Here is a 25,497-nt window from a genome sequence, read left to right as displayed (position 1 = left end):
TAGAAGTTTCTTCAGTTGGATTCGAAGAAAATTTTTACCCAAAAAAGCTAGCGTTTCCTGGTAAGTTTTACGGCTTTCTCAATGTAGGTGTTTCAATTTCTTGTATGTGATTTTGGATTTGCAAATCGGTTTTCTGTTCAAATTTCTTTTTTGCGATTTTGAAGGTTTTGTTAGTACCATCAAATCCTACATATGAGTGTTTAATTCGGCTGCATGTGGTTGTTTAATTTGGCTGCATATGGGTTTTTAATTCGGTTTTGTTTTCGGTTTCAGGGGACCCTGGTTTTTCAGTTTTTAAGGCTTTTGTAACTCAAGGTGAGCAATTTTCAGCTTCTCTTTGGGGCATTTGTGGAACCAAAATTTTAATTTTTTTCGTACTGTGAATGTTGAATACGATACTCCGTTTAGTTTCCATTTAGGACATTAATGCATAACTCTGTTTTTCTCTCCTCCTTAAATTCATATATGGAAATAAGATGTCTAAGAATCTTTGCTCTTGCTAATCTATAACGTCTAAGAATCTTTGCTCTTGCTAATCTATACTATTATTAAGAAAATACTCATCGTCAACTTTTTGCCCATTTTTTTCTTATTTTGCCCCTCACCTTTGATGCACAATATTTACATAAGGAGGGCAAAATAGTAATTTTGTATCTTTTGAACTTTTTGCCCTTTTTTTCTTATTTTTCCCTCACTTTTGATACACAATATTTACATAAGGAGGGCAAAATAGTAATTTTGTATCTTTTGAGAAAATGACAATCATATTCCTATTTTTCCTATTTTACCCTCACTTTTGATACACAATATTTGCATAAGATAAAAAATATGCACTTATTAAGAGAAATTCTCCCACCATCATTTTTCATACAGGTAAGTGAAATCATGATGTTTTTTGGATAATTTGAATGAACTGAAGCGGTTGAGCTTGAGGAGAATGTGGAAGGAGGTGGGCGGTTAAAGAGCTTTAATTTTGTACCTTTTGACAAAATGATAATCATATCCCTATTTTTCCTATTTTACCCACATTTTTTTAGAAAATGACAATCATATACCTATTTATCATATTTTACCCTCACTTTTTATACACAATATTTACATAAGGAGGACAAAACAGTAATTATAAAGAAAAATATGCACTTATTAAGAGAAATTGTCTCATAATCATTATTCCATACCTTTTTTTAAATTTTAAAAACTAATCACACTCCTTAATCAATAACAAAAACTAAAATGAAATTGTTCACACACACAGAGTGTGTGTTCATCTGTTAATAGGTTTAATAATAGTGACATTTGAATAATCTTTGTCTGCAAGAAACTAATTTTAAAGAATGGTAGCTGGTGATTCAGAAAATAGTTAGATTTTTTAAAGCTGACATAGGTTTTCTGATTATCAGGCTTTAAGATACAATGTTGTTCTAGGCTGTCATCCAGATTCCCAACCGCAGTTTCAAAAAGGTCCTTGAGACGATCAGATGCTATACTGAGCAGCCACTATTAATAAGGTTAGGTGTTGAGGTTTTTCCTTGACTTATTTTTCTCTTGGAATATGAAATCATATGTTTTTCCTGTATGTTTGTAAATAACACAATGTTTCATAATCTTTTATTTAGAGTTTAATAAATATGATAAAAGTGGATCCTAATTTTTGCAATAACCTAACATGGTTATTTTTTTAATGTAAGAGCGAGCGTCATTCTCTTGGTCACTAGATGCCTCGAGAATTTTTAGTCACTCACCCAATTTGGGATTTGAGTAATGATGAATAACTTGATTTCATGTTACTATGTGATGTGATCTCTTTACCACTCATTTGTGGGTTGTCACTTAATGAGAAAGTCTTCCCGCCGTTAGGGGGAGATAAGAACGTCAACGTTCCTGGAGAATGACATGAATTTGCGTGGACGTTGCCCACTTTGTCTCATCTCGATCCCCGTACCACACAAGTGTGATAAGCAAGTGCGATAAATTCTAGCTTTCAGAATGTTGCTCCAAACGCCTTCCTCTGATCTAGCTAAAGTGACGAGATCATATACTAGCTGCGAACATGCTTGCAAGAATAGACGTACTTAACGGACGTCGAGTCAACATCCCCGAAGGGTGTGCCGCCCCTATTGGATGGTTCGGTATGCTGGCGGATAGCCAATCAATCTGTCTTGGCCTGAAGCATGACAGATCACTTGGTTCATAGGATTCACTTCCCTAGAAGAGGAAGACATGGCACAACAATGAACCTAAACTCAATCACTGACCCAAATCATTTCCATCTCATGAGATTAATCTGGATTACTCCCGAGACTTAAAGTTCTTGGTCCAGTATACTAGTTTGGATAAGCTAAATGGAATTGAAATGAGATTACCATCGATGATGTTTTCACTTATATGGTAGCTACCAACATAAATGAAAAGCTATAATATTGAACCGTGTTCCATTAATTAAGTGACAATGTAGAACTGATTGGACAACCGAAATTACAATCCAGGTCAAAATCTTTACCAAAGTGTGTTTGACTCGTAGTTCCTACACTGCCCAAGGTAACCTTGCTGTGTTACAAGTGAGAAATGAAGCGTTATGAGATGAATGAAATAGTGTGATATGAAGCACACCTTACAGCACAAGGTTTCTCTCAAAATGTCATGTGGTTGCTAGTAGTATTATGAAATGTGGTTAATGTTTTCTCCATGGAGATATAGATACGGAGATTTACATGTAAGTTCCCGAAGAATTACATAGACTAGTTCAAATAGTTCCAAACCACGGAACACCCTCCTAACTTGTTTGAGGTGTTCACTTACAATCTGATGGAAGTTGTATAACTGTCTAAGTGATTATTTGATCAGTCAGGGATGAATTATGCCCTTGCGTGTTAAACTATGAAGTCTTATTCCGAATTGCTAGAGTTACAGTTTGTGTCATTGACACGAATCTCACTAAGACTCCGGAGAGCTTGAGAAAACTGCCTCGCACCTGAAGATGGAATTTCAGATGAAGGATCTTGGGATAATTCATTTATGCATTGACCTAAAGTTCAAAGCATTGCTCTGACGGTAGTTTAATCTATCAGTCGAGCTACACCTCGAAAGTGTCACTTTTGAGTATACCTTTTGTTGATGCACAAAATCAGCGAAGACTTTGGTACAACAGAAAGTGTCAGGTTTTGTGACCTTCGCTTGGTTGCTTCGGTCACTAGTGAGGATAAGTACGTAAATGAATAGAGACAGAGAAGCAAACACAGGATGTACGTGGTTCACCCAGATTGGCTACGTCCACGGAGTAGAGGAGTTCTTATTAGTAGTGAAGGGCTTACACAAGTACAAAGGATCAAGCTCTCAATTTAGTGAGTTCTTGTGAATGATTTAACACAAATGGCATTAGCCAATATTATGGGGGAATGACCCCTATTTATAGAAAAACTTGTAGCTTTGTCACATTGACATGTGTCATGTTATGATTGGTTCTTGATGTCGACACGTGCTGCGCTCTGATTGGCTTCTAATCTTGACACGTGTCGAGTAGTGATTGGCCTCCTGGTCGGAGGGGAACTCTTCTGGGTCCTTGACAGTATAGCGTTGGCCGGTGCTCGGTAGTTTCGGGATTGGTCAAGTATGGTACAAACAGTGCTCCCCTAAGTTCCCGAGTGAGGGAAACTCCTCGGTTGGGGACTTGCAAGATCCAATCCCTTGAGTAATCACGAAACTTCTAAGTACCGAAGTGTGGTCTGATCTTCATCTGCCCTTCTCTGGAAGTACCTTTCCTCCATCCGGGAATGGTGTATTTAGCTGATGAAGATGCACAAGGTAATGTATCAATTTCACTTTGAAGCTTACTTGTAGTTTCGGGCTTGGTCAAGTGCGATACAAACCCTATAGTAGGAGTCCCCCAAGTCGCCGAGCTAGGAGATCTGCCGAAAGAGGTGACAGACAAGGTAAGCAGTCAAACTTCCAAGTAAGCAACCCAGGATCAGAGGTTTGACTTCGGCTTCCGGTTGATTGTTCTCCTTCTCCTTGTCTCTCATTCAACTGCCAGGATAAGGAGAAGCAAATGGATAAGAGATGATATGAGATACTTTTGCTTTTGAAGAAGTAACTTTCCACAGGCTTATTCTTGAACTGTGCTGGAGGGTTTTCTGGTGCCCTTCAGAGTATAAGGCCGACTCAAAAATTTGAGGGTCAAAACAAGTCCATCAAATCTAGAGTACGTTCGACCTTGATGATATGGGATACTTTTGCTGTTGACGGAATAATGAATGTGGTATGGAAAGGTGTCGTGCTGTAGTGATCTGTTTCAGCTCACCGTTGAACCTTCTGCTTCAATCTTTTGCATGGCAGAAGTGGTGTGCAACCTTTGCATTTAAATGGTCCTTCAGAACATTCCTTCATAGTGACTCATCCACGCTTGGCAGCTTCAGTGTAAAGAGCCAATATCTGATCAACTGTCATGAGGTATTTGCCGGTGGAATTCGTGACCTTGACAGCAGTTGAGGATGAGTACTCGAGAGCAATGCTAAGTAAGCAACCAGGCAAAGGCTCCAGGCAGTCAGTTCCAAATTGGAGGTTTGATTTCAGGTTCCGACTGACTGCTCTCTTTCTCCTTGTCCTGCAGGTGTGGACAAGGACAAAGACAAAGACAGGGAGAAAGCATGATATGGGATACTCTTGCTTTCGACCCTGATGATATGAGATACTCTTGTTCTTGGTGTGGCTTATTTGCTGAGGTATTATCGGGGGGAAATAAAGCTGAGTATTTCGAGAGGTTATGTTGAGGGTGCCTTTTCGAATGCGAGAAAGGGTTGAGCATTTTTGCAGGTTTGCCTGTCCGTTGAGGAGGGAGGTCAATGTATATAGGGATTTCCCAATAACAATTAGTAATGTTATTCCTTTACCCTTCTTGGTCACAGCAATGTAGTGGGAGCTGCCAGCTTCACGTGTTTTAATTTTGTCAGAGCACTTTGAAAAAGTGGTATGTGGTATCTGGAAAGCTGATATTACGTGTGAAGATTACAGACAAGCTTTATCTAAGGAAATCTGGCTCTCGAAGTTCTGAGAGTTGTGCCTCTTCGGTTTTCGAACAAGCAATCCCGTCGAGGATCTGACTCTCGAGATTCGGAAAGCGGTGCTACTCCGGTTTTTAAGAAAGTAATTATGTTGGGAGTCTTTTCTCGAATGTGAGTAAAGGTTGGACGTTCTTGCCAACCTGTCTTGCCGCAAAACACGGAGGTCGACACACATAGGGACTTTCCAGTTGTCAAGCAGTGGTGTTGTTCCTTTACCCTTATGGGTAATAGTAGGGTAGCTGGAACTTCAAAATTCTCGTGCCTAAACTTTGTCAGAGATCTTTGACAAAGTTATATGTGGTACCCGAGGAGTTGATGGTGCATATGGAAAGCGGTGATTGAACAGTAAGATTCACGTGCTTTCTACTTCACCAGAAATCTTCGACAGATTGCCCGTAATTTCCGCAAAGCTGAGTGTGCATGTGACAGGTGCTGACGAGGCTGAAAAAGCAGGTGCTTCTTCGATTTCTGAGATCGGCCCTCGTGGTCTCTGAGCAGCCCAGCTTTTGAGAAAGCAAACGCCTCTTCGATTTCTGAAGCTCCGTCGAGTGCAGATTTTTATAGAGGCTGGCATTAAGTTCCACAGCACACTTGAATCTCTACCAGTAGAAGCTCATTTCTTGCACTTCTAAGATCTTGATTTGTCTGACCTCTTCCTTCTTCAACACATTTGAAAATGTCTGGACCCTCCGACCGTCGTTTTGACTTGAACCTTGGAGAAGAGACAGCCACGCCTTCTCCAGACAACATATGGCGCCCATCCTTCATATCCCCTACTGGTCCTCTTACCGTTGGGGATTCTGTGATGAAGAATGATATGACCGCTGCAGTGGTGGCCAGGAACCTTCTCACTCCCAAAGATAACAGACTACTTTCCAAACGGTCTGATGAGTTGGCTGTTAAGGACTCTCTGGCTCTTAGTGTTCAGTGTGCAGGTTCTGTGTCTAATATGGCCCAACGCCTATTTGCTAGAACCCGCCAAGTTGAATCATTGGTTGCTGAAGTGATAAGTCTCAAACAGGAGATTAGAGGGCTCAAGCATGAGAATAAGCAGTTGCACCGGCTCGCCCATGACTATGCTACAAACATGAAGAGGAAGCTTGACCAGATGAAGGAATCTGATGGTAAGGTTTTACTTGATCATCAGCGGTTTGTGGGTTTGTTCCAAAGGCATTTATTGCCTTCGTCCTCTAGGGTTGTACCTGGTAATGAAGCTTCAAATGATGAACCTCCAATGCCTCCTCCTTCTGGGGTTTTGTCAAGTACTGAGGCTCCGGATAACCACCCTCCGGTGCTTTCTCTTTCTGGGGCTTTACCGACTGCTGAGACTTCCCCTAAGCAACCTTTGTGAAGGCTCCCTTTTGTTTGTTTATTTTGACTCATGTATATGTACATATTTGTGGCTTATCGAAAATATTAATAAATAAGCTTTGCTTCATTTCAACATATTGTGTTAAATACACCAAAGCCTTCTTCATAAAGTTCTTTGAATTTTTGCTTTTGTTGAAACCTGTATTGTTGAAGCTTTGTGAGTGAAGCATGTAGTTTGAGGTAGTGTTCCCTTAATTTCCCGAGTGAGGAAAACTTCTCGGTTGGAGACTTGAAAAATCCAAGTCACTGAGTGGTTGTGAGACTGCCGAGTATCAAGGTGCAGTAGCATATGGTGGGAGTCCCCCAAGTCTTCAGGCGAAGAGAGTTGCCGAATGAGGTGTCTCGCGTGTTACTAATTTGTCAAAGTAACGAATCCTTGTTTCGATGTCACACATTCGTATATGCTTTATCTAAAAATATTTCCAACTTTTGTGTGTTTGATGCTGCATGCTATTGACTAGACAAGATCAAGTGCAATTAGTAGCTTTTCTCTCTTTTTCATCTTTTCTTTGGTGGAATTGCTTTTCGTTTCCACTAATCAGCCTGAGTGGATGCAAGATAACACCTTTCTCTATAGCTCAGATTGCAAAGTCGTCTTCATGAAAGTTTTTCCTTATCTTGTGAACTACAACATATCCAAATTTGAGATCCATCGGAGTAGTACAACTTCAGAAATTCAAGTATGATGAGTAACTGTTCATCAATGTTCTGTTAATCCGTCAGACTTGTTGTGAGCTTCGAAACTCCATTTTCTCTTGTTCAGATCAACATACTTTCTTCATCGAAGTTGTTCCTTAACTTGTGAACTACAACATATCCAAATTTGAGGTCCCTCGGAGCAGTATAACTCCAGAAATCCAGGTATGATGAGTGACTGTTTATCATTTGTCTGTCAACCCGTCAGATTTGTTGTGAGCTTTGAAACTCTATTTTCTCTTGCTCAGATCAGCATGCTTTCTTCATTGAAGTTGTTCCTCAGCTTGTGAACTACAACATATCCAAATTTGAGATCCCTCGGAGTAGTATAACTCCAGAAATCCAGGTATGATGAATGACTGGTTATTATTTTTCTGTCAACCCGTCAGATTTGTTGTGAGCTTCGAAACTCCATTTTCTCTTGTTCAGATCGGTATGCTTTCTTCATTGAAGTTGTTCCTCATCGACTCTTTCATAACATATCAAAAATTCAGGATGAACTAACGGTTAAATATTTCCAGATCTTCGAAACATCACAACAGCTTCGAAATCTGCAAGAAGCCGACTATCATGTTTGGAGCTTCAACACTGTAATTTCCGTCGCTCAAACAGAAATGGTTCCTTCTTGAAAGTTGTTCATATACTCAAGAACTATAGGGTGTCTAAAATTCAGCTCCATTGGAGAAGAGCAGAGGTTGCAGAAATTTGATAGATGAAAGGAGGCGGAAGAGGGAGAGAGAGAAAAAGTCTCTTGGGTTGGATTTCTATTTTGGGGCAGATTCCAATTTTTGTAGCACCTTCATTATTGATGAATTGCTTGTACTTTTGTCCATTATGAAACTTGGGACTTTGGCTTGTTGTTGGATCTATTATAATATGTTTGGGAACATATATAAGTGAATAAATAAGAAGGAAAATTTTGGGCCCTTGTGGGTGTAAAACAAAAAATGTTTATGTTTACCCAAGTGTTTTTGTACAAGTTCAAGGGCATCTTGGGTTTTGTGAACAAAATTTGTTTATTTGGAGCAAGGTTTTGTGTTGAAGCTTTGTAGGTGAAGCTGTGGTGTTGAAGCTTTGTAGGTGAGGCTTTGTAGATGAAGCTTTCTAGGTGAAGCTTTGATGGTGAAGCTTTGTAGATGAAGCGTTGTAGATGAAGCTTTCGAGGTGAAGCTTTGATGGTGAAGCTTTGTAGATGAAGCTTTGTAGATGAAGCTTTCGAGGTGAAGCTTTGATGGTGAAGCTTTGTAGATGAAGCTTTCTGGGTGAAGCTTTGATGGTGAAGCTTTGTAGATGAAGCTTTGTAGATGAAGCTTTCGAGGTGAAGCTTTGATGGTGAAGCTTTGTAGATGAAGCTTTGTAGATGAAGCTTTCTGGGTGAAGCTTTGATGGTGAAGCTTTGTAGATGAAGCTTTTTTAAGTGAAGCTTTTCGGGTGAAGTTTTTTTTTGGGTGAAGCTTTGTGGGTGAAGCTTTTTAGGTGAAGCTTTGTGGGTGAAGCTTTGGAGGTGAAGCTTTGTGGGTGAAGCTTTGGAGGTGAAGCTTTTCGGGTGAAGCTTTTTGGGTGAAGCTTTTTAGGTGAAGCTTTGTGGGTGAAGCTTTGGAGGTGAAGCTTTTCGGGTGAAGCTTTTTGGATGAAGCTGTTTTTTTTTTTTTTTTTTTTTTTTTTTTGGGCGCTTGACACGGTCTTCATTTGCTTGTTTTGTAGTGACTGTGGAAGACGGATTGCTTTCTGATTGAGAAGGGTTCCGGCATCGCTTGCTATGAATGTAAAAGAGTGAGGGCTGAGTTGGCTAAATTACCTCTTTATTGAATTCATTGCCAAATGGCCTTCATTACATAGGATGCCGAACGGCTATAGCTCAACACTTGTACATCGTGAGTCTATTTGTAGTAGTACTTCAAGTGATCAGCGTTCCATGGATGGCCAAGGGTCTTGCCATCGGAGCTTCTAAGTGTGTAAGAGCCAGGGCGACTGATGCCAATGACTTCATACGGTCCATCCCAGTTTGGACTAAGTGTGCCTTCACTCGGGACTCTGTCGCAGAGTAATCTTTTCTTTAAGACACAGTCTCCTATTTTGAAATAACGAGGCTTGACCCTAGAGTCATAATAGTTGGAGATGCGCTGCTTGTAGGCGACATTCCTCAAGTGAGCTTGGTTTCTGTGTTCCTCGACTAAATCCAAGTTGAGGGTGAGTTGTTTGTCATTTTCACTTTGAATGTAGTTCTGGACTCGGAATGTTGCTTGCTCGAGCTCAACAGGGACAACCGCCTCTGTGCCAAAGGCAAGTGAGAATGGAGTTTCTCCTGTTGAAGTCCGATATGAAGTGCGATATGACCAAAGAACTTGGGGTACAAATTCTGGCCAACAGCCTTTAGCTTTGTCCAAGCTGGTTTTCAAAGTGCGCTTGATTATTTTGTTGATGGCCTCAACTTGTCCATTAGACTGGGGATGAGCTGGAGAGGCAAAGCATAAGTTGATGTTGAACTTAGAGCAGAACAACCTGAACCTCTTGTTGTCAAACTGTCGCCCATTGTCAGTGACTATCACATTGGGAATGCCGAATCTACAAAGGATGTTCTTCCACACGAAGTCTTCTATCTTTGCCTCAGTAATGGTTGCCAAGGGTTCTACTTCGGCCCACTTTGTGAAGTAGTCCACTGCAACGACTGCGTAACAGACTTTGCCCTTCCCTGCCGGCATTGGGCCGATCAAATCAACTCCCCACTGGGCGAAGGGCCAAGGGCTGATCATAGGAGTAAGAGGCTCTGGAGGGGAATGAGGAATAGTCGCATATCGTTGACATTTGTCACATGAGCGGGATACTTTGATGGCATCCTGGTGGAGTGTTGGCCAGTAATATCCTTGGCGAAAAGTCTTGTGTGCTAGGGATCGAGATCCAGCATGATCTCCACAGACTCCCTCATGTATTTCCCGAAGGACGATTTCCGCCTCGGCAGGCGTAAGACACCTTAAGTATGGCAAGCTAAAACCTCGCTTATAGAGTTGATCATTGATGATCAGGTAGCGGGTAGACTTGTATCGAATTTGCTTAGCCTGGACTTTATCATTTGGGAGGGTGCCATGAGCAAGGAAATTATAGATCGGGGTGATCCAACTATCCCCCTGTTGTAAGTTGCATACTTCTGCGGCCATGGTGCTTGGTGTTGCCAACAGTTCGACATGAATTTTTCTTCCAATCTTGTCTTCCACAGCTGAGGCGAGGCGAGCCAGGGCGTCTGCATGACTGTTTGCCGCTCGAGGAACTTGGGTGATCTGGTAGTGGAAGTGCTTGAGCAAAAGTTGTGTTTGCGCAAGATATGCTGCCATGGAGCTGTCCTTAGCATCAAAGTTGTTGGTAACCTGGTTGACCACTAATTGGGAGTCACTGAAAATATCAATTTGTTTAACCCCGAGGTGTTTGGCCAAACGTAATCCTGCTAGAAGGGCTTCATACTCGGCCTCATTGTTTGATGCCTTGAATTTGAAACGAAGAGCATACTCCATTGCTACTTTGTCGGGCGTAGTCAAGACTAGTCCCGCTCCACAGCCCTGTTGGTTGGATGAGCCATCAACATACAGACTCCATGCTGAGGTCGTTGATTCTACTTTCTGAGCTTCCGAGGGTAATGAAGCCACTGCTTCAGGTGTAGAAGCAATGTCAACCGGATATGTGAAGTCGGCAATGAAGTCTGCCACTGCTTGGCCCTTCTCAGCTGGCTTTGGTTGGTAGGAGATGTCAAACTCACCCAACGCTATTGCCCATTTGATCATTCGCCCTGAAGTGTCAGGACTTTGGAGTATCTGTCGAAGAGGATAATTGGTAAGCACGATGATGGAGTGCGCTTGGAAGTAAGGGCGGAGTTTTCGAGCAGACATGACCAATGCCAGAGCCAATTTCTCAATGTTAGAGTACCGTGTCTCCGCATCTTGTAAGGCTTTGCTAGCGTAGTAGACAGGTCGCTCAATATTCCCATCCTTTCGAATGAGAACGGAACTTACGGCTGAAGCTGATACCGATAGGTAGATAATGAGAATGTCTCCTACCTCGGGCTTGGAGAGTAGAGGGGCTTTACTCATGTACTCCTTGAGGTTTTTGAATGCCTCGGCACATTCATCAGTCCATGTAATGTACTTCCTACTTCCCTTAAGTGCTTTAAAAAAGGGAGCACATTTGTCTGTGGCCTTAGAAATGAACCTGGTTAAGGCTGCCACCTTGCCAGTAAGGCTCTGGATGTCCTTTGAAGTTACCGGTTCCTTCATGTCGAGGATTGCTTTGATCTTCTCGGGATTAGCTTCAATGCCTCGTTGGCTAATCATGAAACCTAAGAATTTGCCAGAGCCTACGCCGAAGGCACATTTGTTGGGGTTTAACCTCATTCGATACCTCTTCAAAATAGTGAAAGTTTCAGATAGGTTGGTGATGTGTTGGTCAGCATGTTTGCTCTTGACTAACATATCATCAACGTAAACTTCCATGCTCTTCCCAATCTGCTCGGCGAACATTGAGTTGACTAGTCTCTGATAAGTCGCTCCTGCATTCTTTAGGCCGAAAGGCATGACTTTATAGCAGTATAGTCCTCTGTCGGTAGTGAAGGCTGTGTGTTCTTGATCCGAAGGGTTCATGAGGATTTGGTTGTATCCTGAGTAAGCATCCATGAAGCTCAGGAGTTCACACCCGGCCGTAGAGTCTATAAGTCTGTCAATAAGAGGAAGAGGGAAGCTATCTTTCGGACACCCTTTGTTTAGGTCGGTGTAGTCAACACACATTCTCCACAAGACCTTTTGAAGCAAAAGACTTTCTTTAGTCGGATTTTTCTTAACAAGGACCACATTTGCTACCCATGTCGGGTAATTGACTTCGCGGACAAAGCCTATGCCTTTGAGTTTTTCAACTTCTGCTTTCATTGCCTCGTATCGTTCAGCGTCATAAGATCTTCGCTTCTGTCTCACCGGCTTGATCTTGGGGTCAATACTCAAACGATGACAGATGACATCGGGAGAGATGCCTGGCATGTCCTCGTATGACCAGGCGAAGACTTCAGTGTTCTCTTTCAAAAAAGATATCAATGCTAACCGAAGGGGTGGTGACAATGTGGTGCCAATCTTCACCATGCGATCTGGATAATCTCTTGAGATAGGTACCTTCTCCAACTCTTCAGCAGGTTGGGCTTGCTGGGTGAAAGAGTCATCTCGAGGATCATCGGGTTGATTGTTGCTATCAGGAAGATCCAAGTTCGCTTCATCTAGGCTGGTCTTTGTGACTTGGTCATGTACAGACAGGGTTTCCTTGGGTCCGGGCAAGTGTTGTTGCTTAACTGAAGTGTTGTAACATGATCGTGCACTAAGCTGATCTCCTCTGATGTAGCCGTTGCCATGGGGGGTTGGAAATTTCATCAACAGCATATGCGTGGATACCATAGCCTTGAGATCATTGATGCCTGTGCGCCCAAAGATGACATTGTATGCCGTTGGGCAGTCAACCACTAGGAAGTTAGTGGTAATGGTAGCCGTGTAAGGGCCTGTACCAATAGTAAAGGGTAAATGTATGCTCCCTAAGGGTTGCACGATATCACCGGAGAAGCTTATCAGAGGAGAAATCGAGCGATCGAGCAAGTGTTCAGCTACACTGAGTGCCCTGAAAGCTTCGGCAAACATGATATTGACCGAAGCCCCTGTGTCTACGAGGATTCGTCGAACATCAAAGTTGGCTATGTGAGCCTCCACGATCAATGGGTCGTTATGAGGGTAGATGATGCCTCTTTCTTCCTCAGGGTAGAAACATATCGGATCCCAGTTAGGCTTTTGATACTTCCCTCCCCTGATGTCTTCCACGTGAAACACTTGGTGACCAGGCCTCAGAATTCGTTCACTGTTTTTCATGGCCCTATTGGAAGATTCAGATATGGGTGTGCCGCCGCTTATGGAATATATGACATTCACCTGGCGTTGGTTACGGTTATCCCTTTGAGGGTGAAGGAGGAATTGATCAATTTTTCCTTCTCGTGCCAAAGCTTCAATACGATCACGGAGGATGATACATTTCTCGTTATCATGGCCGTTATGCTCATGGTAGCAACAAAACATGCCCGCGTTATTCGGGGGCGTGTAATCTGGGTGCCTCGGCTTTGGCTTTGGTATCAGGTGAGCTATGCTGGGGTAAATGGCCGCGCATGTGGCATTCAAGGGCGTGTATGTCTCATACCTTGGGGTAGGGGGTATCTTGACGCGGGTTTGACCCACTGCATTGACTGCCTGGGGGCGAGCGTTATTGTGGCGATACCCTTGGTTATCGGGATAGTGTCCCTTACTCTTTTTACTGAAATGAGAGTGGTGAGGATGGAAATCCTTCCTCTTGCCTTGAAATTGATATGTCTGTTGATTCGGCGAAGCATTATGCAAGGCATGGGGAGGTGCCACTGCTGTTTGGAAAGTCGAGGTCTTCTCATTTAGGTGAGTCTGGCTTCCACCTCCCACTTGTTGATAAAGGATAGTTGTAGGGGGTTTCTCCTGATATGTCTTTGCCTCGGCGGAGGCATGGTTATAAGCCTGCGCCATCACCTCAGAGTAAGTCTTCCAAGTATTGGCATTGATCATGTATTTAAAGAAACAATCACGTAGGCCTGCCGTGAAGGCTTTGAGGGCAGTCTTGTCGTCTGCCTCGGCACACCGGGAGTATTCATGGCTGAAGCGGCCAGCATACATACGTAATGACTCGTCTGGCTTCTGGCGGATAGTGTACAGGTCATCTGCAGAGTGCAAGCGATCGGTTTGGAAAATGTGTTGGGAAACAAATAGTTTCCTCAATTCCTCAAATGAGTCTACCGTCTCAGGTGTAAGACGACAATACCAATTTAGAGCTCCGCCAGAGAGGGTGGAGGGGAAGAGAAGACATCGCTCTTCGTCGGTGTGCATCCGGTATGCCATGGTGGACTCAAAGAGGTTAAGGTGCTCAATCGGGTCCTCTTTTCCAGTATAAAGTTGCAAGCCAAGCTTTTGCTTTGTCTTTGCTTGAAGGGCGGTGTTGAGGATCCTCCTTGTAAGAGGGCCAGGCCTGGGTTGGTTCCAGTCAGGTATTTCAGCCTGACGTTCAGCCTTCAACTTGTTTACTTCCTCAAGAAGTTGTAGGACAAGGGGGTCCTGAGCGGAGTTATGTGCCACTGGAGCTTTCTTTCGTAAATCTCCATCTCCTCTTGGAATTAGGAAGGTTTGATCAAGGGCATGTGATTTTTCCCTGGACTCGCTGTACTGGCTTCCAGGGTATGTCTGTCGGAACACCTCTGAGTCCCCTGTACCCTCATGTCTCTCTAGGACTTGTTGCCCCTTCCCCAAATTGGTGGCCGGCTCGGGCCGTGGCAGGGGACCGAGTCTCTCAGAAATCCTTGGGTCATTGATCTTTGAGCTTATATGGATGGAATTCTCTCGACGTTGCTTCAGGAAATCCCGACAATCGCGAAAGACGGCTTTCAATCCTGCTGCCCCTTCAGCAAAGAGGTGTCTCCCTCCACTTCTCATGGTTCGGGTCGAAGCAACTGGGTTAAGAGAAGCCTCATGTTGATTATCAAGTCGAGGGGTAATCTGTTCCCTATCAGGGATATCTATGTCGAATGCATGTGACCCTCCATGTTGGAGGGCACCCAGTTGATGGTTGACTTCCACGGGGGCAACAAGCTCGCGTGTCTGAGCTTGCCTAGCTTCGTGGAGTGTCTCGAAGAGCTTCTCATATTGCTCCTGGAGGACCTCATTCCTCATTGCTATCTTGTTGTTCTGAGCTTCCAACTCATCGACTTTAGCTTGAAGAAGAACTCGTTTTCCTTCCTTCTTTCGTTGCTTCGCACTATGTGCAAGGGGGTGTCATTCTGTGTGTTGTGGCTTCCTTCGCTTCCCATGTTGGAGAGGGATGCCTGGTCAAAAGAAAGTGTACGAATGATAGAAACCAGCTTGACACAGCTGAAGAGAGTAGGAAAAAGTGTCGTTTCCCACAGACGGCGCCAAATGTTGATGCACAAAATCAGCGAAGACTTTGGTACAACAGAAAGTGTCAGGTTTTGTGACCTTCGCTTGGTTGCTTCGGTCACTAGTGAGGATAAGTACGTAAATGAATAGAGACAGAGAAGCAAACACAGGATGTACGTGGTTCACCCAGATTGGCTACGTCCACGGAGTAGAGGAGTTCTTATTAGTAGTGAAGGGCTTACACAAGTACAAAGGATCAAGCTCTCAATTTAGTGAGTTCTTGTGAATGATTTAACACAAATGGCATTAGCCAATATTGTGGGGGAATGACCCCTATTTATAGAAAAACTTGTAGCTTTGTCACATTGACATGTGTCATGTTATGATTGGTTCTTGATGTCGACACGTGCTGCGCTCTGATTGGCTTCTAATCTTGACACGTGTCGAGTAGTGATTGGCCTCCTGGTCGGAGGGGAACTCTTCTGGGTCCTTGACAGTATAGCGTTGGCCGGTGCTCGGTAGTTTCGGGATTGGTCAAGTATGGTACAAACACCTTTGATCGTCCATACGTTATATGCAAATGAGAGCCTTGAAAAGGTTATGGAATCCAAAATTCCATATTAAGTTCAACTTTGCGCTTCGTTGTACTTATTTCATTGTATTTAGACAGGACATCTCCTTCGATGTTGATCTTGGTAAAGATGCAGCACCGCGCCTACACTCAACCATTGAATTGGTATTATAGACGTACCCTAAAGGTACTACGAATTTAGGCAAATCAAATCTCAACGCATCTCAATGGATCTAACCCCCTGATGCTCAGAATGATGCTTACCTTGTTTGTTATGCTGACGTAGGTTACTTATCAAACCCGCACAAGGAAAAATCCCCAAATGATTATGTCTTTACCATTAGGGATATTGCAATATCTTGGAGGTCCACGATATGACCTTAATTATGAAATCTTCGAATCGTTCCAAGACTCACCTCACTTCATTTTGCCACAAGTGAGACATGGTTAGGAGCTCTTGTTGAGCATATTCGAAATACTTGCTGTTTTCATCCATCGTTGAGTCCCAACAACGATCCATGAAGATTATGCAAAATGTATCCACCCGACCAAGACATGATACATCAACAAAGTCAACACCAAGGTATATTGCGTCTACATCTACATCAGCAAAGCATCATGAGATTAAAGTCATGCAAGCTGATCCCATACAACCTTGCCGACCTCTACAGGACGTCACTGCCGAAGTCAACCTTCCAAAAGCTTGTCCGAGTAATTGGTATGCCTAACTATCATATGCAATGCGTGTAGTTCTTATTTGAAAGTTATGTCAAACTCAGGGGGAGTATCCAAAAGTATACTCACTTGATCTTAATGTACTCTTTTTTCGTACGATTATGAGCATTTTTCCTATTGGGTTTTTGCTACCTAACTAAGTTTTAACGAGGCACCCATCCTGGGCCGATCATACCCTTGTGAGCTCTTCTACTTGCGTTCCAGAGATGTATAGTTTTGATTTGATGCAACTTCTCACTTTTCTCCTTAGCCTATAGGTTTTTTTCCACCTTAGGTTTTACCATAGCGAGGTTTTGTGAGTTTTACCTTTTTTATGCATTCTTCCGTTGATTTGAGACTCGCATTCGCTCATTGTGCCGACAACTTCATCAACTGTACTTGCTTCATCATTGAAGACCTAATACACCATTTACTTGAGTATTTACACACTCAAGTGGGAGTGTTACAATCCTATTAGATTAGGAATGTGATTGTGTAAATCCTAGTAGATCTAGGAATATCTCTTATATTCCTATTAGGAGTTGATTACCTATTAAGAGTTGTAATCCTAAAAGGGTAAGGATTTTACCTTCCCTACTATTATAAATAAAGGCACAATAGGATGGAATAGAACACATCTCACAATTACACATCTCTCTCTTCTCTCTCTATGCTGCACATTTCTCTCTCTATATGGCCTCCATAATTGTTCAATAAATTATGCCTACAACATTTTTGATATTTTCTATTATTTTAGGCTGCACATGAAGTGTAATGTGGTATGGATGCTAGGTAGAATTTAAATGTAAATTAAGACCTCTTGAGATTGCAGGTGTTAACTTAGTTCTTAGATTGTTTGTATATTAGGGTTGTAGGAGTAATCATTCTCAATTAAATTCTCTAAATCCTACTGTTTTGAATTCATTCTTCTCTTTGCTTCATTATATGATATGGAGGGCATAACTTTTTGTTTTTTGTTTTTTTAACTTCTTTAAGGTTTTCTAAACCCCTTACTTTTGAACATGCAAGTCATCATGAAAAAAATCAAGAATTTAAGCTCAACGAGGTTTTGTTTTTTGGAGTTTTAACAAAACACTCCCGGTACTGTTCACTTTTAACAAAAAAACCACATTTATACCTTTCCCTGGTATTATTCACTATACCTTTAAAAATGACTTTTCATTAAAAAGAAAGTTTTTTGGACTTTTCGTTAGTTTTCCTTTTGTTTTTTTTGGAAGTCCATCACATTTTTTTCCTGCTAAAGTCAATTATTTGTATCTCAAAGGGAAAAATAACTAGAGGCAAGGTATATGGGTTTTTTTTTTTTAATTTGTTTGCTCTTATTATGATTTCCACAATGCAACAATTGCATCTTTCTTCTAAATTACCTATGAATTATCAATTTGAAGGGAAATTTTATGGCATAAGAACATAGTCTATTGTGTTTAGTATTGTTTTGTCATGCATATTTGTACAGTAAAAAAACCTCGGGATTAAAAACAACAATTTTTCTGAAGAAAAAAATTAATATTGTAGTCATAGCGAGTTGAAGAATTTATTTATGAATTTTTGGAGAAGCTAATTGTTTTTGCTTGAAGAATCTAATTAACATTTGTGATCATTTCTATCATTTGTTTTAATTTAAGTAAACTGTCTGATTGCTTAGAATTATCTAATTTATTCATTGGCCTCATTAGGCCTGACAATTCCTGACACGACACGGAATTAACAGGTATTTGGGTCGACACGATAACGAATCGGGTCGTTATCGGGTAACCCGATAAGCAACTGTTAAGATAATGGGTTGGTTCGGGTATACACGTGGGTAACACAATACATGATAAGCAAAATATTAATTTTATAATTTTATAACCCTAAAAAAACACTTTGCAAGTTGTCAAGAGAGGTGTAGGAAAGATGTGGAGCGTTGTTTTGGTATCCAAACTCGTTAGGCGAATGTCAAGGGTGCTGTCAGTTTGACTTAGAGTCGCTTTGATCCATCATGATCATCATTCTTCACAACGTGATTGTGGAAGATGAGTACGATTATGATGTCATTGATGAATATGGGCCAGACACGATGAACAATTCGAGAACACAAATATATTGTGTTCATGACGCCACCGAAGAACCCGTGCAACGCAGGCCATTACAAAGGGATGAACGTTACAATGAAAGGCTCATTCAACGATATACTGCACTTCAGAACCCATATATGCACAATGCCCGGCAAACTGACTTGATAGAGCACCAGTGGGAATTGAAACAAGCTCAAGAAACTTAAGTTCATTTTGTGTGTTTGTTTTTATTTGGTGTGTTTATTTAATTTTATTTGGTGTGTTTTTTAAGTTCATTTGGTGAGTTTTTTTTATTTGGTGTGTTTGTAATTTTATTTGGTATGTTTATGTAATTTTATTTGGTGTGCTTATGTCCTTTGAATAAGGAATCTCTTAGTTTAAATAAATTACCAAATTAAATAAACATAAAGTACTAAATTCAATAAATTGGAAACAACATAAAGTACTATATTCAATAAATAAGAAATTACAACCCAAAGTGATTGGAAAATTATAGGCTCCAATTAAAAACAAATTCCTTAGTCCATCATGAATGGAATATCATCACCTAACCAATTTGTGGTGCTAGGATCATCTCCTCTTGTGGTGCTTGGACCATCTCCTCTTGCTCTCGCTTCTCTTACAAGCCTCCTTCGCACCACGTTCGCTTTCTCCGAATTCCAAAAATATTTAGAATTCGGAGACATCGCCTCTACAGGCTCCTTCATAATGTAACGATCTTGTTGAGCTCTTCTTTCTTCTTTAAGCTCTTCTCTTTCTTGCCTAAGTAGCTCTCTTTCTCTCTCATTAGATTGAAATAATCTATCAACAATTGCAGCTTTTACCTCTTCTCTAGCCTTATCAGCCTCAAATTTAGCCATTTCCCACGCCAAAGTCAATTCACCGTGACGAGCAAATTCTTCCATATATTTTGCATAATCATGCTTGGAAGCACTCCCTTTTCTCTTTGAAGCCTTCTTACCTTAAGGCCTAATTGGATAACGGGTTGACCCCGATGCTTGTTCAAGGGGCATTTCCGGCACTTCTTCTGTGTCGGTTTCATGAACATATGAGGCATGAGCAGGCGTAAAGTGTAGAGGGGTGCTATTCATGATAACTTCTAGACCGACATGCATAGCTCTAAATTTAGGACAATCTTTGACAATATTCCAACATTCCCACCGGGTGAATGATTTGTTTTTGTTTTTGGTTTTAGCATTATACCAAGCTTGTGCTTGAATTGTCTACACAATGCGGGAGAAGATATAATTATAATCAAAGTAGCTAATATAAATTTGGGTATAGTACAAACAAATAAATAATATATTGTTACCTGATCCGCTAAATTTTCCCCACTTCGAAGATTACTACTAGCTTGTGCCAAGGCATCTCTCCAAAGACTAAACGATTGGCTGAGTATTCTCCAACGACTGGACATTGATTCTTTAGTTCTTTTCCCACCAATTTTCTCAAGAAAATTGGTATGAATAAGCCTCCACATTTCTCGCAACTGCATCTCATTACCCGTAATCGGATCATAAGTAACTTTAACCCAGCTAGAACATAACATAACATCTTCAATAAGCGTCCAATTCGTACCTGCATCATTTGTTTATACCATACTTGACCAACCCCGAAACTACTAAGCACCAGTCAACATTATACCGCCAAGGACCCACAAGAGTCTCCCTCCAACCAGGAGGCCAATCACAACGCGACACATGTCAACATTAGAGGCCAATCATAATGCGACACATGTCGACATCAGAGGCCAATCACAGCACGACACGTGTCAATGTTAGAATGAAACTAGAAACTTTTTTCTGTAAATAGAGATCATTCTCTCACAATATTTCCTAATGTCATTTGTACTAAATCATTCACTGGTACTCACTAAAGAAGAGCTTGAACCTATGTACTTGTGTAAACCCTTCACAATTAATGAGAACTCCTCTACTCCGTGGACGTAGCCAATATGGGTGAACCACGTACATCTTATGTTTGCTTCCGTGTCTCTATCCATTTGCATACTTATCCACACTAGTGACTGGAGCAATCTAGCGAAGGTCACAAACTTAACATTTTTTGTTGTACCAAAGTCCTCACTGATTTTGTGCATCAACATTTGGCGCCATCTGTGGGAAATGACACGAAAATCTATGTCGATTCTCTTTCATTTTTTCATCTTACCACCATGAAACCTCACCACACTGTCCACCGTGAATCTGCAACAACCCAAGAACCAAACACCTGCACAGCCTTTTCCCAAAACCCCAATCTTTCTAATTTTTTAAAGTACAGTCTCATTTTTTATCATCAATCATGGACTTGTTCAACACCGTCAGAGCGGTGAAGCTGCGGAGCCACCTCAACAAGTACCTCGTCGTCGTTGACAACAAATAGTCTGTCTGCCAGAGCCGCAACAGCACATCCCGAAAGGCCCGGTGGACGGTCAAGCTCGTCGAGAACAAATCCCACGTCGTCCGCCTCAAGAACTGCCACGGGCTCTACCTCACCACCACCGACATCATTTTCCTTCTTGGCATGACTGGCAATAAAGTCATCCAAGCAAAGTTAGACAAGCTCATCGATTGGAAGTTCGAGTGGGAGCCCATACGCGAAGGGTTCCAGGTTAAACTGCGAACGTGGTGCGGCACGTACTTGCACTCCAATGGTGGGCCGCCGCCGTGGCGAAACTCGCTCACTCACGACGACCCCACCACGACATCAACCCAGAACTGGATTCTGTGGGACGTTTGGAAGACAGAAGTTCCGGTGTCAGAGTCATTGTTGTCGCAACAGTCAAGTTTTTTGTCGTTCTCCGACGAGCTTAACGGGCAGCCCATTTCAGTGATTTCAACCAAGTCGCCTAATTCAGAACCGTCGTCGAAAAAGCTAGCTAAGTCTCTGAAGTCGTCGTCCAATAGTATGGCTAAGTAGAGTCGCGCCTCCATCTCTTCTAGATCGATCTTTTCAACTACCACTCCATACTCACCACCGACAATGGCTGCTCCGGCGTCTTCCAACACACCGCATCCCCCGTCCTTTCAATTTAAGCTCCCAATTCTCCGGTGAACCCAGCGACGTCGTTCGGGGACCACGGCCACCGATTCTTCGCTAGAATTGGACCGCTACTAGGCAGAGGATAGTCGGCAATAAAAAAAAAAGTTGAATGTTTTTCGGTTCAGAAAGTTACTGGCAATGAATACTATTCATTTCATGCTCTGGTGAAATGAATGGCTTTGAATAAAGGGGTTCCTCTTAGCCCAAGGCAAGAGAAGAGAATAAAATCTTAGAGATTGGGATTTGACTAGGTAGGACCGCAAGTGGGTAGGGGACAAATTGTAAAGAAGATATTAATTATTAATTGGGTGCACATGCATGACAGCAATGCAGAGACAGATTGAGGTGAGGTGGAAAGAGAAAAGAAAAAGTAAAAAAAACTCTCCAGTATGCAGTAGGCGCAGTACGCACCAACGATCTGCAACTGTCGACCACCAACATGGAAAAAGATAAGCACTTTATCTTTGGGCTGATGTTTTTAAAATTATCATTTTATTATTTAATAGTTTATTATTATCTTGTGTTGATGGATGCTTTACAGTATGCATATTGAAGAGACCACATCATTTCTATTACACTTTTATTTTAATGTACGGTTAGCAATATATTATTTGCTTTCATGATATGTGTGCATATAATGCGGCACCTCACAATATATATATATACACACACACACATACATACACGTCATTACTGATATATATTCTCTGATAGTGCGGCACCTCACAATATCTGCTTTTCTACCACTGTTGTGTGCTTATTATGGCAGGTCACGACGCATACACGTCATTACTACTATCATTATTTTACTATTATATAAATTGCATTACTGCCTAAACAAACGAGATGACATGTTATAATAATATGTTTTACATTATTATTAATGGTTTATCACATGACTATGTTCCATAATATGTGGCAAGTCTGACCAGAGTATACCTTGTATTATTTGAATGTTAGGGTGACATAACTTTGGTGGTTCATGGCACGGATTTTACTGATCAACGTTGTTGCTGATTAAAAAAACCCAATATGCAAACCCGACAAGCGGACCCGAGTCATGTCAAGAATCAACTCATACTGAGAGCATGTCGACATAAAATAAATACTTGCAATGAGGAATACCACAAGCCGAGCCGCCTCGCAGCAAGCATAGCCTCTAACCGAGCAGGCTTGGAACGAACATCGCTTCCAGCCGAGCAACCTCATCGCCACGAGCATAGCCTCTAGCTGAGCAGCCTTGCAACGAGCATTGCCTCTAGCCGAGCAGTCTCGTAACGTGTGATACCTCTAGCTGAGTATTGCTTTATGTTGAACATTGCCTTGTGTTGAGTACTGGTTCAGGACATCTAGTCACTTCGGCCCGTACATGGATTGGATTTGAAGCCTCCAGCTAAAAGACTCTCTTGACTGAAGACTTGGGGGACTCCTATTGGTACCATATATTGGGTCTCATCTTTGAGCCTCATCCCTAAGCCCATGACAAATGTAAAGGGGAGGGAGCCCTTATTCTATAAAAGGGACTCTTCCTCACCCTTATTAGGGAGGCCTCACATCCATAGAGAAAGAAAAGGTCTCACACTCAATCCTCACAAATACAGAGGGCAATACCCTCTCAGCCAAACAAAAAGCAAAATGGCAAGGGCTACATCCACAGAGAGCTCATTTGCCAATCTATTGTAATCCATACATTCATACAATGAAATGGAATCAACATCAGTGTGGACGTAGCCAAAACATTGGGGTGAACCACGATACATCTTTGTGTTCTTGTGCGTTTGTGTGATTCAAGGCCATATTTACGTTTGTCCAAGATCCTCCGGATTTTATGCATCAACATCATTAGTCATTTTCTTGGAAACCAATTGGATTGAAACTTTGAGAGAAAGATTGGAATGTGGTTGAAAGTATTTGAGAAAATATGAAATTGAGGTGTAAGGTAGAAGATAATGAGAAGGTATTTATAAAAGAGTAAAATCTTTTTTTTTTAATTTTTTAATTTTTTTCGGATTTTTTTATTAATTTTTTAGTAACTTACCTAATTTCTGCCGTTGGATTAAAAATTGAAATCAAACCCTCCAGATTGTGCCATGGGGCACAAAGGTAACATTTCATAATTTTTTAATGTAAATTTTTTTAAAATTTTTAAAGGCGAATAACGTGGACCGTTGATCTCAAATCCAAGACTGATATTACGGAAGGTTTCAAATTTTTTTTTACCGTTGGAAATCCAACGGTCCAGAAAAAGTAACTGTTGAAATTCAACGAACGGGAACGTGCCACGTGGCCACCAACAGTAACTTTTCCACCGTTTGCACCGCGGGCCTAAGGCCTGAAAAGTTGTCGGGGACACGCCCCCACATGCCTAACGCAAAAGTAATTAAATTGTGGTTGACGTCACCCTGACGTCAGCCTGGCATCACCTAGCTCTCAAGCCACTGATTTGAGTGAGGCCTCTCACTCGGGGCCTTCATGGGCTGGAGCAATGAGCTGGAGCCATTGGGTCCTATTCAATCGCTGATCCATCGGGCTACTCCTCCCGGTGGAGTTGCTCTGAAAATTGGGTCTTAAGGCTGAGTGACTTTTTTGTAAATAAAGAGAAAGTTGGTTGAAAGCATACGAGTGGCACTTTTGTAAATAAACTGAAATGTCGTCCAAAACACTGTTCATATGAATAGTGCAATTTCCCCTCCTACTTTGGACAAAACTAATTTATTTCATTCATGATGAGGTTGTGTATAAATTGCTTTAGCATTTGTAACTCAGTTTTTTACTCGAACATTGTTTATGAAGATTGCAATGACATAATCTTTCATATTATTTTCAATCCTGTAGCAACGCGCAGGTACAAATTCTAGTTATATATACTAAAGCCCTACAACAAAAAACACTATTCATAAGCACATTGTAAAGATAGAATTGTCCCCGTTTTATTGTTCAGTTTTCTCTTGCTTTTTCTCACTAACACCATGAAATGACGAAAAATGGCATGGGGCACGTGTTGCTTTTATATGATTGTGCGTTGTCGTTGCCTTCTTAAAGCATCTCCAAAGGAGATATCAAATTTTAAACATCAAAATGATATTTGATGGCTTACGTGGCAATTTGACATTTTGTACAATATTTTGTTCCACCCGATATGTTAAATAATAATGTCATTTAATAAAAAAATTTATCTTTTTGTGGAGTCCAGTGATTAAGGCAACCAATTAAATATTTGAAAAATATAACAACATTTATTATATATTATATTAACTATTAAAAAATTATTTAATAAATTTGACATCTGCTGTCAAATTTGACAGCAAAAGGCTTTGCCTTCAAATGACTCAGCGCCACGTAAGAAATTGAAGGTTGGGTTGGAGAGAGTTTGTTGCCATTTATTAGTGTTGTATTTCTACGTGGCATTTTTGACATTTTTGGAGATGCTCTTGCATGTGCTTTCCTCATCTTTCAACTCTTTTCAACGCTTTCAAACACTTTGAACAACAAAACCACCGCTTGCTTCTCCACCAGTACACCCAGACCACCATAACCACTGCCACCACTTCACCCAAATCGGACGAAGGGCGCCACAACAAACGTGTGAATCTTCCTACACCACTGGTCTCCTCAACGTTTTCCAAAACCCACTTGACTGAAGGTAAGCGAATTTGGTGTTCTGGATTATATTGGAATTGAAATAGGTTTGGTTTCATTAGCTTTTTGGGTTGTTAAATTTTTATGCTCCGATTGTTTTGGAATTTGAGTTTGGATTGTGTTCAGGCGAAGATTTCTCCAGAAAGGGCTCCTCGACTCTCTGCACAGCTCCCCAAGGGATTGGCATTTTAGATGTGTAGTCGGGTTCTTGCCTGCTGATGAGCTGCAAGAAGAGGATAGAGTTAGTTTTGAAATGTGCCTTTGTGGGGCCTTAGGTGTAGGCCTTGAGGCTCGCAATCAAAACCAACCAAGTGCTAGGTGTGCCACTGCTATCTCAAGTATAGTAGATGTAGAACAAGATTGTGTTTAGTCGA

At 41.6% G+C, this 25,497-nt stretch overlaps 1 protein-coding gene and 1 long non-coding RNA gene across 2 annotated transcripts in view; one reads left to right on the top strand and one right to left on the bottom strand.

Moving 5' to 3' along the window:
• The window catches only part of LOC114821674 (probable sodium/metabolite cotransporter BASS4, chloroplastic), a 72,311-nt gene that overhangs the window by 38,482 nt on the left and 8,332 nt on the right, over positions 1-25,497 (bottom strand). The window lies entirely within an intron of this gene.
• Positions 7,028-7,991, top strand: LOC139190575 (uncharacterized). The gene is made up of 3 exons (XR_011574882.1): positions 7,028-7,289; positions 7,373-7,470; positions 7,646-7,991. It is a non-coding gene; the product is annotated as an uncharacterized lncRNA (long non-coding RNA).

The sequence above is a fragment of the Malus domestica genome, chromosome 02, assembly GCF_042453785.1.
Source record: "Malus domestica chromosome 02, GDT2T_hap1".
Classification (NCBI taxonomy): domain Eukaryota; kingdom Viridiplantae; phylum Streptophyta; class Magnoliopsida; order Rosales; family Rosaceae; genus Malus; species Malus domestica.
This window is presented reverse-complemented; position numbering and strand designations above follow the sequence as displayed.